Source organism: Cydia fagiglandana, chromosome 21 (assembly GCF_963556715.1).
Source record: "Cydia fagiglandana chromosome 21, ilCydFagi1.1, whole genome shotgun sequence".
NCBI classification, from domain to species: domain Eukaryota; kingdom Metazoa; phylum Arthropoda; class Insecta; order Lepidoptera; family Tortricidae; genus Cydia; species Cydia fagiglandana.
This window is the reverse complement of record NC_085952.1, coordinates 13,906,843-13,919,147: the sequence shown is the minus strand read 5'-3', so window position 1 is coordinate 13,919,147 and position 12,305 is coordinate 13,906,843.

Here is a 12,305-nt window from a genome sequence, read left to right as displayed (position 1 = left end):
TAACGGAAGCGGCACCTAAAAGTAGTGCAATAAGGACAAGGCGAAAAATCCTGCGTAAAAATCTCAAAAATCGAGGTTTCTTACTCCTCTGTTTCCTGCTCCAAAACTTAACCAATCGTAACCAAATTTGGAAATCTAAATGATTATGAAATTATCTGTGTCGGACAGTTTTGCTTTTTTGGCTAATTGATATCAGTTTTGAATGCCACGCCTCTCATTGCGGCGTAGTCAATTAGGCCATTTTGGCCATTTTTGAAGGGCTCTAGCGCCTTAAAAAACAAAAATATCAAAAAAAGCAAAACGGTCCGACACAGATATTGACAATATTAATCTGTGTTGAAAAAATCATTGCTCTAGCTTCAAAAACCACGGAGGAAAACGAGGAGTACGTTTGTATGGAGAAATGACCACAGCATTCCTGTTGGCTCTTAAGCTGGTGAAAGAATTTCAGTGACATTTGGTATAGGCCTTGGCCCGGTGAAGCTAGCCTGGGAAAAGTTATTAAGATAGCTGTTATCCTCCGATAATATAGCAGATATTATGGCCTTGTTACTATGGCAGTACCTAGAAAATCAACATCTTTATTTCCAATATCAGCTTGAAACATTGACCACTGCTTCTCTCAATGATAAATCGCTGACTCTCCTTATCCAATAATTATCTTAAAGATCGTCGGTGCGTATTATAGTCCTACCCTTGTAACTGACTTGGCTCACGGAACACTTATAAGATCATTTTGCTGTGTCTTCTTTCCAATAGCTACCTATAAAAAATATTTATTTACGATAACAATATAGGTACACAATATCTATAGAACCTAAAGTTACCCGGGGATGCCCAAGGCATCGTCCCCAGGACGCTTCCTGCGTTTCCCCGTTGTCTTTCTTTAGAATCTTCCTATTGTTTTTTTCGCAAAGTGACTCCGCCATTTGAATCTACACTCAGCAGGTGAGCGGTAGCACTAATGTAGGGTTGCCATAAGTGTGGGGGCTCAGACCGGGACATTTAACGAAAACCGGCCAAGTGCGAGTCGGACTCGCCTTCCAAGGCCAATATTTTGATGTGAAACGTGAGTGAAATGTTTAAAAAAGACCCGTAAGGGACGATCAAAAACTAAGTAATAAGTCCGACGCACGCTTGACTGCATATTTCTAATAGGTTTTTCTGTCATCTGTAGGTAAGGAACTATTTCGTTTTTTTTTTTAATTTTAGTAGTTTCGGAGATAAAGAGGGGAAGTGGTAATTTTTTGTCTATTTACTTAAATTACTTCTAAACTATTAATCTTAAAATTATTAATAAAATATATTTGAGATTCCCACAGCTCTATCACTTGATATATAACACTATATAGTTTGCAAAACTTTGTTTATTAAGTGTCTCTTTTACCCCCCAATAAGTGCCCCCTATGATTAAAATTCATTTTATTTACGTTACATGTCCGTCTTCGGGTTATAGATTTACATAATATATGTGTACCAAATTTCAACTTGACTGTCACTAATAATGTAGGTACCTAAATGAAAACGCGAGCGAAGCGAGCGCGAAATTTTTTCGAGACAATAGTAGGTAGGTTTTTAGGATTTCGTACTTCAAAAGGAAAAAAACGGAGCCCAAATAGGATCACTTTGTTGACCGTCCGGCCGTCTGTCTGTCTCAATGCCCCCTACTAAATAACTATGATTTATAAACCGGGACAATTTGCTTATGGGCCGGGACACCGGGACATCATGCTTCAAACCAGGACATGTCCCGGCGTACCGGGACGTATGGCAACCCTACACTAATGGCAGAAATAAAAGTTAATGCCGTGCCGGGCTAATACAGCCAATTCGTTTAATGTAACGTTGGCAATCTAGCGCCGATATAGGTACCTATATACGTGTGAAGGTTGCATTTGTTGCTAGGGCCATTTGTAACTATCGTTCCTTAACGAAAAGAGGCCAAAATAAGGGCAATATGTGTTAAGATTGTGGTGTTACATACATAACAGGGCAATAAAGCTCTGGGGTAGGATAATCTATAAAAACAAATAGGGTAATTCCGGGGTAGTTGGCCATAGGCCATAGTTTTTTTAGAACGCGATAAAAAAATAAGTTTACGTATAATTAAAGAAATCTGTATTTCTTCATAAACTTGGATCGATTAACTTTCGAAAATGAGACAAACAAAAAATTATTTCTATTGCAATCAGCTTGAAATAATGTTTAAAAAAATTACAACTGGCTATCCCTCCCGCGATGAGTGATGACCATACCATACCATTACAGGAGAGACGGCCATAAAACATAACTCTTCATTTTAGTATATGTTTATTTTTAACTTTTATTTCCCTAGTCCCTTTTCTTCTCATGACCCCGTTTAGGCCACCGAATAACAGCAAACAGCACACTCAATGCAATAATGGAGGAGAAGAGGGTCGTGATATTTTTTCCCAAATCTGCAATTTTTATCTTTCTGAATGAACTCCATTTTTCTTTTTTATTCGTTATCTTGCATATAGGCCATATAGGGGGACATCGTCACTGATATTTGATAACCTTTAAAATACCTAATTCGTGATAGATACACCTTCATCACTGTGTGCTTTCACGGCCATATGGCCATAATACCCCAACTTGAACTGATCTCACCTTTTCGTCCGGGAGAGAAGACCACGCTTAAAATCTAAACAAGTTGATACTCGAACTTCATTCTTATTTAGGTTAGAACAAAACTACAACCGTATACTTTCCACCAAAAGCAAATAACACCATTAGAATAAGACACTAGCATCACCACCATGTAAAATATGAACCCTCCAAGAAACATTTGCACTAGTCAAAACAATCAACAAAGAAATTACGTACTTTTACAAAAAAAAACCCAAAATTTAGGCTACATTCTTGCTCCCAAGCATGACGTGAAGCGTACATACTAAACAAGAACTAGCCGAGCGACATCTAGCCATCAGAACCATGAAATATTTCGATGGACAAACTCTCCCTTATGGCCATCTACCCGAGAATTACCCTATTTAAATAAATTAAGTCGATTTAGGGTCTCCCCTGATATATCGACGCGCATTCGGCAAAAGCCGATAGGAAAAAGCTTTTTCTCAAAAATGGACGGCAAAGTCGACTTTGCCGTCTAAAAAATAGGTCGCGAAGCGCGTAGTTTATGGTCAGTCAAAAATTAAAAAGTTAAAAACATTGCAGTCTCGATTTTGGGACTGCAATGTTGCATACAAATTCCATTATTTGTCGAGTTCCAAACTTTTTAAAAATTGAAATGGCCATATCAATTGAAGGCACAGGCCCTTTAAACAGCCAAACAGATGATTAGTACCGCGACTATTTAGTTGTCTCAAATAGATTGGCGTATTTTTGGCAGAAAAATACACTTCTATTTTTTTATTAAAAAAATAAAAAGGCGGCAAGGGCTTTCTTCTGTGAAAATATATACGTAGCAACGTTGCTTTTGTAAAATATTTCTATGATATTTATATTTCTTGCACCATTTTTGAGAAAAGCACTATATATGACTCGGCTGGAAGGCTACTTGCTGGCTTCGGATTCAATTAAACGGACTCCCAAGGTCGTCCGTTTAAAACGAATCCTCAGCCTGCAAGTAGCTACTTCCGAGCCTCGACAATAATGTACTATATGTCCACGCAATAAGAGCGAAAAAGTCGTCGTTCGGCTCGGCTCGCATCGGCCGGCGCCTGCCGACGCGTCGACGGCTTTTTCGCTCTTATTGCGTGGACATAAAGCTTTTTCCTATCGGCTTTTGCCGAATGCGCGTCGATATATCAGGGGAGACCCTTATACAAGATATTTCAAAACATTATACCTATGCAATAGAGTTTTTAATATACTTAAATTTATTGTATTTCTTATTGGGCTTCCCGAAAAATAAACTCTAAAAACCAGGCCCCTATTTCACCAACGTGACAGGTCCGACAATTGTTGACATCACTGTTACTGACGTCACGGGCCTCCATAGGCTACGGTAACCGCTTACAATCAGATGGGCGGTGTGGTTGTTTGTAACCAACATGTTAATTTAAAAAAAACTCCACCAAGTACTTATTTTGCGAAGCTAATGACAATTGTCACAAGAAATACGACAATTGTCACGAAATTCCGACACAGAACTCATTTGCTGTCAAGAATTACCTAAAGTTCTTTGAAATCTTGTAACAATTGTCATCATTATCATCATAAACATCGCAAGAGAAATACCTGTTTTTTGCCGATAAAATAAAGTTATTTTAAATAATACAATGATGGTGACAAACAGGAATACGGCCCGCCCGATGGTAAGCGATAACCATAGCCTATGGATGCCTGTGACGTCAGCAACAATGAGACTTGTCGAATTGTCGCACCTGTCACGTTGGTGAAATAGGGCCAGGAAAAAGAACAAAGTAAATAACACAAATTGTTTGCACATTTCGTCAAGAAACTGCGGTACACACGTAGATTTTTTTGACGGATTTGCAAAATCCCCTACGGTCCCTCATTAAGGGACTGAAATAAAGCAAAAAGAAAAATGGAGGCAAAAGGTTAACATGTACCCGTTCAAGTGAACGTTACCGGGAAATGACGTCACGCCCCGCGTTTTAAATGGATCTTAGCTGTTATTCTCGATTCCCTTCGGTTTTTAGGAGCATTGCCTCAACTTGATTGTATAGTTAAACTCAGACAACTGGCCTCTCCAGGTACGGGTAGGTATAGACTTCATAGACTTCTTCTTTTTAACCGACTTCCAAATCCCAAAGGAGTCCCAGTTCCAAGAGGAATCGAGGGAACTCCTCAAATCTTAAAGGCATACATATAGTGATTTTTGGGTTTTTATCATCAAATCAAGCATATACATCCAAAAGAGTGACATTTGATGAAGTGGAACTGCTGATGATGATCAGAACGGAACTCCTCAACGACGCATAGTTCACGGTTGGCGATTTGTCCTCTTCGTTATGTTTGTTAAGCAAGTTCAGTTTTTAATGCACATTTTTGTCAAGCTCGAGTTCTGATGATGGGATCCATGAGGAATCGAGAGAACTCCTCAAATCTTAAAGGCATGCGTATAGAGATATTTGTATTTACATCAGAAAATTAAGCATTTTCATTAAAAACTGTCACATTTGATGAAGTGGAACTGCTGATGATGATCAGAACAGAACTCTTCAACGACGCATAGTTCACGTTTCGAGATTTTTCCTCTTCGTTATGTTTGTTAAGCAAGTTAAGTTTTTAATGCACATTTTTGTCAAGCTCGAGTTCTGATGATGGGATCCATAAGGAATCGAGGGAACTCCTCAAATATTAAAGGCATGCGTATAGAGATTTTTGTATTTACCTCAGAAAATTAAGCATTTTCATTAAAAACTGTCGCATTTGATGAAGTGGAACTGCTGATGATGATCAGAACAGAACTCTTCAACGACGCATAGTTCACGTTTGGCGATTTTTCCTCTTCGTTATGTTTGTTAAGCAAGTTAATTTTTTAAGCCACATTTTTGTCAAGCTCGAGTTCTGATGATGGGATCCATAAGGAATCGAGGGAACTCCTCAAATATTAAAGGCATACGCATAGATTTTTTTGTATTTTCATCATAAAATCAAGCATTTACATTAAAAACTGTCGCATTTGATGAAATGGAACTGCTGATGATGACCAGAATAGAACTCTTCAACAACGCATAGTACACATTTGGTGATTACGAATTTCGTTTTTGACTTGGACTGGGTTCCGGACTCGGACCCAGAACCGGACTCATACCCGGATCCGGTTCGGACCCGGACCCGGACCTGGACTCGAACCCGGGCTCGGACCCGGACTCGGACCCGGACTCAGACCCGGACTCGGACCCGGACCTTGACCCGGAAAACCACTATGATACCTTAACTAAATAAACCACTATGATTACCTACCATAAAATGTGTAAGTATATAAGTATGATGATGCCAATCTTACTAGCCCCTCCCGCTAACCCTTTAATTCGCAATGTTGAGTATGCTTAACATTAGAATCAAAAAAATATTGCAACGTAATTTTCACTTAAACTCAGTACTTTTTTTTAATAAAATGATAGTTTAAAACCTAACGCATCTTCGACGAGTGAGATTATTGTCCAGGCGCACGTATTTTGACAGTTAATGGCAAAATGGTGCCACGACAGCAATTGTCCTCAGGACGCAAGTTAATTAAAAAATATTAAAAAATATTTATACCTATAATGTCGATTGAAATACTATTACAATGTGTTCTTGAGGGTGTGTGCTTTGTGTTTTTATGTTTTTATAACACAATAGCAGCCTAACTAACACAGGACTGGGTTACCATTATACGTGTTGAGAATGCTCAACATTGCGAGATTCTTAGAAATATACTTAGTGTAACGCATGTTGAGCATTCTTAACACTGCGACGCTATGAATAAAGTACATTCGTGTTAGGCTGATAAGAAGGTTAATATAAGGGAAGATGCAACATCCACGACTTGATGAATTCAAAGGTGGTGGACCGCCAAGATGACCGTTTTGCAGCGAGCTCTTCCCATCCCAACGTGCAGGATCGATATCACACACGTTTAGGTGACGCTTGAGCATGTCCGCCGTGCTTCCGCTTGCCCTCTGCTAATTCTGAGTAGAATATAGCTTTAGGCAGGCGGCGATCGTCCATCCGAAGAACATGCCCACACCACCTGAGCTGACGCTGCATCAATAGTGCCTCCATGCCGTACATCCCGGAACGACGCAGAACCTCAGAGTTTGGAATACGGTCCTGCCATTTAATTCTGAGTACCTAAACATTAGACATCTTAGGTGGTGCGTGTCTAGTCTTTTGATATCTGGCTTGTACAGGTATCGTGTCTCTGCGCCATACAGAACTGGGATTATTACGGCCTTATAGATGCTTATCTTAGTTTCAAACTTGATATCATGGGAGCGGCTTTGGCGATGCGAGATGGTATTTCTGAAGCCAGGGTGTTGTCATGTCGTATAGGGATCCCAAGATATTTAAAATAAGACTTCATCTAGTGGTTTCCCATCTAGATTCACTGGTTTTTAATCAGATTCAACTCCACAGGGTGGTTGTTGAGGTTTTGTGTTTTGGAAATACTTATTACCAGCCCGAATTGTTGCCAAGGGTGGTTTAATGCATCAACGTAGCTTTGGAGATGCGCCATACTGCCAGACATAAGGCATATGTCGTCAGCGTAGAGTATCTCTAATATGTAGACTCGTCGCACTTTAGACTTCGCCCTGAACCTTTAAGACACCTTTTTCAGGCCCCTCACATTTAGTTGTCTCCACTGAGAAGCATGTATATGGCAAATAGTGTGGGTGCCATGACACATCCCTGCTTCACTTCGCTTGTAACCTGGATCTCCTCAAAGAGTTCGTTTTCCTGTTGAACCTGCGCTTTCATGCCATCGTGGAATTGGCGAATGAGGTTTACGAACTTCTTTGGATATCCAGATTTTATAGATAAAAGTAAATAATGTCTGGTTGTTGTATCGGCGACAAGCAGGAGCTACTGAAAAGACTATGCTACTGAATAAATTAAGACTACTACACAACTAGCAATGGAGCTGCTAAAAAGAAACTAGAAAAGTGCGAGGCGGACTCGCCCACCGAGGGTTCCGTACTTTTTAGTATTTGTTGTTACAGCGGCAACAGAAATACATCATCTGCGAAATTTTCAACTGTGTAGCTGTAGCTACTACGGTTCATGACTTTCATGAGATACAGCCTGGTGACAGACTGTGGTGGAGTGGTAGGGTTCCGTTTTTACCCTTTGTGTATGGAAACCTAAAAACAGGGCTGGGCCCTGTTTTTTTTTAGAAGCTTCAAGTTCCAAGACCTCCACATCTTGTAGTTCATCAGTATATAAAATCAGTGTACACCTTGAACATATTGCAAAATAGGATACACGAACATATTCAAAATTGATATTATGTCTCGCCTAGTAGCAAAAACAAATCGTTTCTACTCTTTTCATGACACTCAATAGAAACTTTTTATTAAAAACTATAAATTTTTTATTTCTTCATTATCTCTAAATCATGCGCAATGTTGAGAGTACTCAACATTGGTTGCCAATGGTGATATTGTGAAAGTTGGGCAATGTTGAGTATTCTTAACATATGTTTTCTACAATATCATATAAAAAAAATTTTTTTTATTATTTTTCTGTACTTTATATTACCCCTAAGAACTCATTTATGTGCTTAAAAGCAGAAAAAAATAGAAATATTTTTTTGAGCATTAAAGGGTTAAACCCCCGTACACCGCACCGCATGCGCCGTTAAGTGGGTTAGGTTAGGTTTGAACTGCGATCCTCACAGAACCGAACTGCTATCAGAGAAGTGGGTTAGGTTAGGCTAGAACTACGTACGACCCTTACAGAAGCGAAATGCCAGTAGAAAAGTGGGTGGTTTTACCTCCTTTTCTCTTTCACCGGCCCCCGAGGCCCCCATAGAAGTCGGTTTTTTTTTCTTAAAAATTATTCTCTGTAATATCGCTCTTGACAGAGTGGTCGTGGTCACGTTGAGGCGTCCGCATCGATAGTAGAGACGGACACATCTCTTCGCACCTGTCCCGCCGTCCCGCCATCTCTCCCTGTTGGCAGACTGTCTGGCACAGTCACACTGAGAGAAAAGTACAACAAAAACACACTTAGAATTACAAAAATAAACTTAATCCGGGGACAAGGAGAGTTAACTAATAGGAACAAATTGACTTTTGCAATTTCTATTAGTTTTTGCAATTTCTATTATCTGGTTGTTGAAACTATATTTGAGATTACTAAGCTGTTTGTAGAAATAAATAAACTTTACAGAAATACTGAAACGTCCATAATTATTACAAAAACTTCTTTTGTCTCCCAGTGCAGAATTGTTTTTTAATTCCTGGTGATGATTTTTCTCTCAGTGCAGATACGCGGTTTTCCACTGCGGATTTTATTTGGTCAGTCCAGCGCATATTATTAGGTAATCTGCCGCGCGATCTGGTTCCCTCCACTCTTCCTTGTACGACCACTCGCTCTATGGAGTCCTTATCTCGCCTAGAGACATTTTAGAGACATTATTAGACTTACATTACTAGATACTTACATTATCATCTTGACCACTTAAATGGTTGGCAGTTCTCAACTGTGCGTTTCTCCAGAAACTTTCTCCCTCGCACAGCTAAAGTGTGGAATGAACTATCAATGTCGCCTGCGGTGATTCCGGACCGATACGACCTTCAAGAAAAGGCCGTAGGAGTACCTGGAGATTAGGCCGGCCATGCGCTTGCCATCCCTCTGGTCTTGCGGGTGTCCATGAGCAATGGTAATTACTTACCATCAGGCGATTCTGCTGTCTGTCTCCTATATCAGAAAAACGAGAATCAAGATTTCATGATCTCCCTTTCTAACGCTCTTGCTAATTCGCATGGAAGAGAGGCTGACAACGACATTTCGATTTTGTCGGTAGACCCTGTGAACCAACCTGGCGGCCTAGCCAAGTGGACGATCGCTTGCGCTTCGCCATCGAATCGCTTTGTGTCTTTTTATCACTCTTCAACATTAGCGTGACAGTTTCGTTCGCTACGGAGCGTTAGCGATTGGCATGTTCTCTACGGGGTCTGATCAGGATAAGAGTCTACGGTATTGGTGGGTTTGTATCTTATAAAGTTTATATTTAAACTGATTTGATGAACTACCTCTTTAAGCTACGGAAATAGTCGGAAGTTTCTAAGAGCACTGACAAATGACACCACGTACCGCCCAACGGGGCGAGTCGATGAGATGTATAGATAATTTACAGTTTAGCAGGTCACGCTCTTATGTAAGAGCTCTCTTAAATCTAGCTCTGTAAGTACCCCTAGTGTTCATTCCATTCGATGGCGTGATGTGACGTACGTGTTTGCGTCAAGAGCCCATCAACGGGCACACTAGCGCCACTGCTAAATAATCGTGATTATTTAAATTTAAAAACAGGTATTTAAAAAAGGGAGCCGCTACGGCCTGTATTGTGTATTTGAATACATCAAACTAGTTTTTATGTTGCTGTATACGTCGATCTATGAGCTCAAACCAAAAAAGGCCGTTTTAATTTTGGACGCGTAGATTGACAAATCCAGTAACATAAAAACTACTTTAAATACACAATACAGTCTGTAGCGGGCCCCTTTTTAGGGTTCCGTACCCAAAGGGTAAAACGGGACCCTATTACTAAGACTCCGCTGTCCGTCCGTCACCAGGCTGTATCTCACGAACCGTGATAGCTAGACAGTTGAAATTTTCACAGATGATGTATTTCTGTTGCCGCTATAACAACAAATACTAAAAAGTACGGAACCCTCCGACTCGCACTTGTCCGGTTTTTTTTTAAATACCTGTCATTAAATTTAAATAATCACGATTATTTAGCAGTGGCGCTAGTGTGCACGTTGATGGGCTCTAAAGTCACACACAATCCTTCTGTATATCAAATTCTCTTTGGTAGTACGTAAGTTAAAAGATGATAAGTACTGGGACTGACGAGTACTTGGACGTCTACATAAGATGTATATACAATATATAGGTAGCATACAATAGGTATATACCTTTTCTTCGTGTACAAACTAACAGAACGGGCTTTGGCGGAATGAAAATAATGGCTCCAGTCGAACGACTGGGTTCGAGGACTAGCTGTTCCAAGCACTTAGCGAAATTGGTCGCCTTCTCTCATTAGGAACTACAGCTTGGCAAAAAAGAGTAGAAATTAAAAAGTGGCAACACAGTAGTGTCGTCCCGTTTTCTTGTACAAATTGGTTTGAAAGGGACGACACTACAGTGTTGCCAATTTTTAATTTCTACTCTTTTTTGCCAAGCTGTAGCTAATTCCTAAAAATAATAAGCATTTTCCGGTTTTATACCGCGAAACCGTTACCGATATCATAATTACAGAAACTTCACATTGTGTTGGGATTCCAACTTAAAATTTTACTAATTAATCTGAATTTAAATTCTTTAGTGGTGAGCAAAACGCAAAAATTTTATGGTTTGTGGTTTCAACTAAACATCTAATCCTCCCTGACACTGCGGGGCTGCGAACAGGGCTATAACCGCGAAAATCGAAGTTCGAAAATTGCGGGCATTTTTCTCTGTCACTCTTATTACGCCTTCATTGGAGTAAAAGAGAAAGATCCCCGCCATTTGCGAATTTCGGTTTTCGTGGTAGCCCATCTGAGGATCACTACACACTGGCTGGTCTGAGTATATTCGCATAAAACCAAAGACAATGCTTGGCCAATACAGAGATAATTCAATCGCAATTGGTAGGGGAGACAAAGTGCTCCGGTCTTCCGAACATTTAAAAGGTTTTCCTGAATTACACTTGAAATCGAAAGGTAGCTACTTAGTATAGTTTCAGCTTCTATTTCTACTTGGGATTCAACTACAAAACCGGATGGTCTTACACAGAGATGTGAAAAATACTTTATAAAAAGTATTTAAATACAAAATACAAATACTTCCTTGATAATACTATTTCAAATGCAAAATACAAAATAGTTTTTGAATTTGTATTTAAATACAAAATACGAAATAGGTATTTTCAAAATACTTTTTTAAAATACAAATACTTTGCGATAAAAGGTACTCTGAGTAGTGAATACCTAATCTGATTTAAAAAGTATTACTCGGAATTTCCGAGTTGAAAAGACTCTCTTTATTCTTTGGAATCAATCCTCTATCTAAAGTGCAAATTTCTAGTTGTTTGCTCATATTAACCGGTAGGATGTAGGTATGGATGATGGTTTTTAACGGCCAACTTTTAAAGCATTAATTTGTAATGTTTTACAGCTATTATAATGCCTCTCGTTAGTGTGATGAAAACGTCTCGTTTGTGTTTCACCAGGGCAAAAAGTTTGTTCTCCTCTCGTGCCTTTTGAAACCCTCGCAACACTCAAGATTCCACTTTTTTAACCACTTGCTACGCTTGTGGTCATGTGCGACGTTACTAAACAGCAGATTCAACAGTTCAATGTTAAAAAAATGAGAGAGTTGCTAGGATTGTCACCTCAGAAGAGATTGTAACTCCTACCTACATTACCTACCTACTATAAAGTTTTTTGTATTTTGAAAATAGAAAATAGGTCCCTAAAACTATTTCAAATAAAATACAAAATAGTTTTCTTCAAAAGGTATTTAAATACAAAATCCAAAATAGGTATTTTGCATTTTGTATTTGCATTTTAAATACAAGTATTTCAAATAAGTCACATCTCTGGTCTTACACTTGTTCCTTGGGCGAAGGGCCGCAGCTTGATTTGGGATGCCACGTGAGT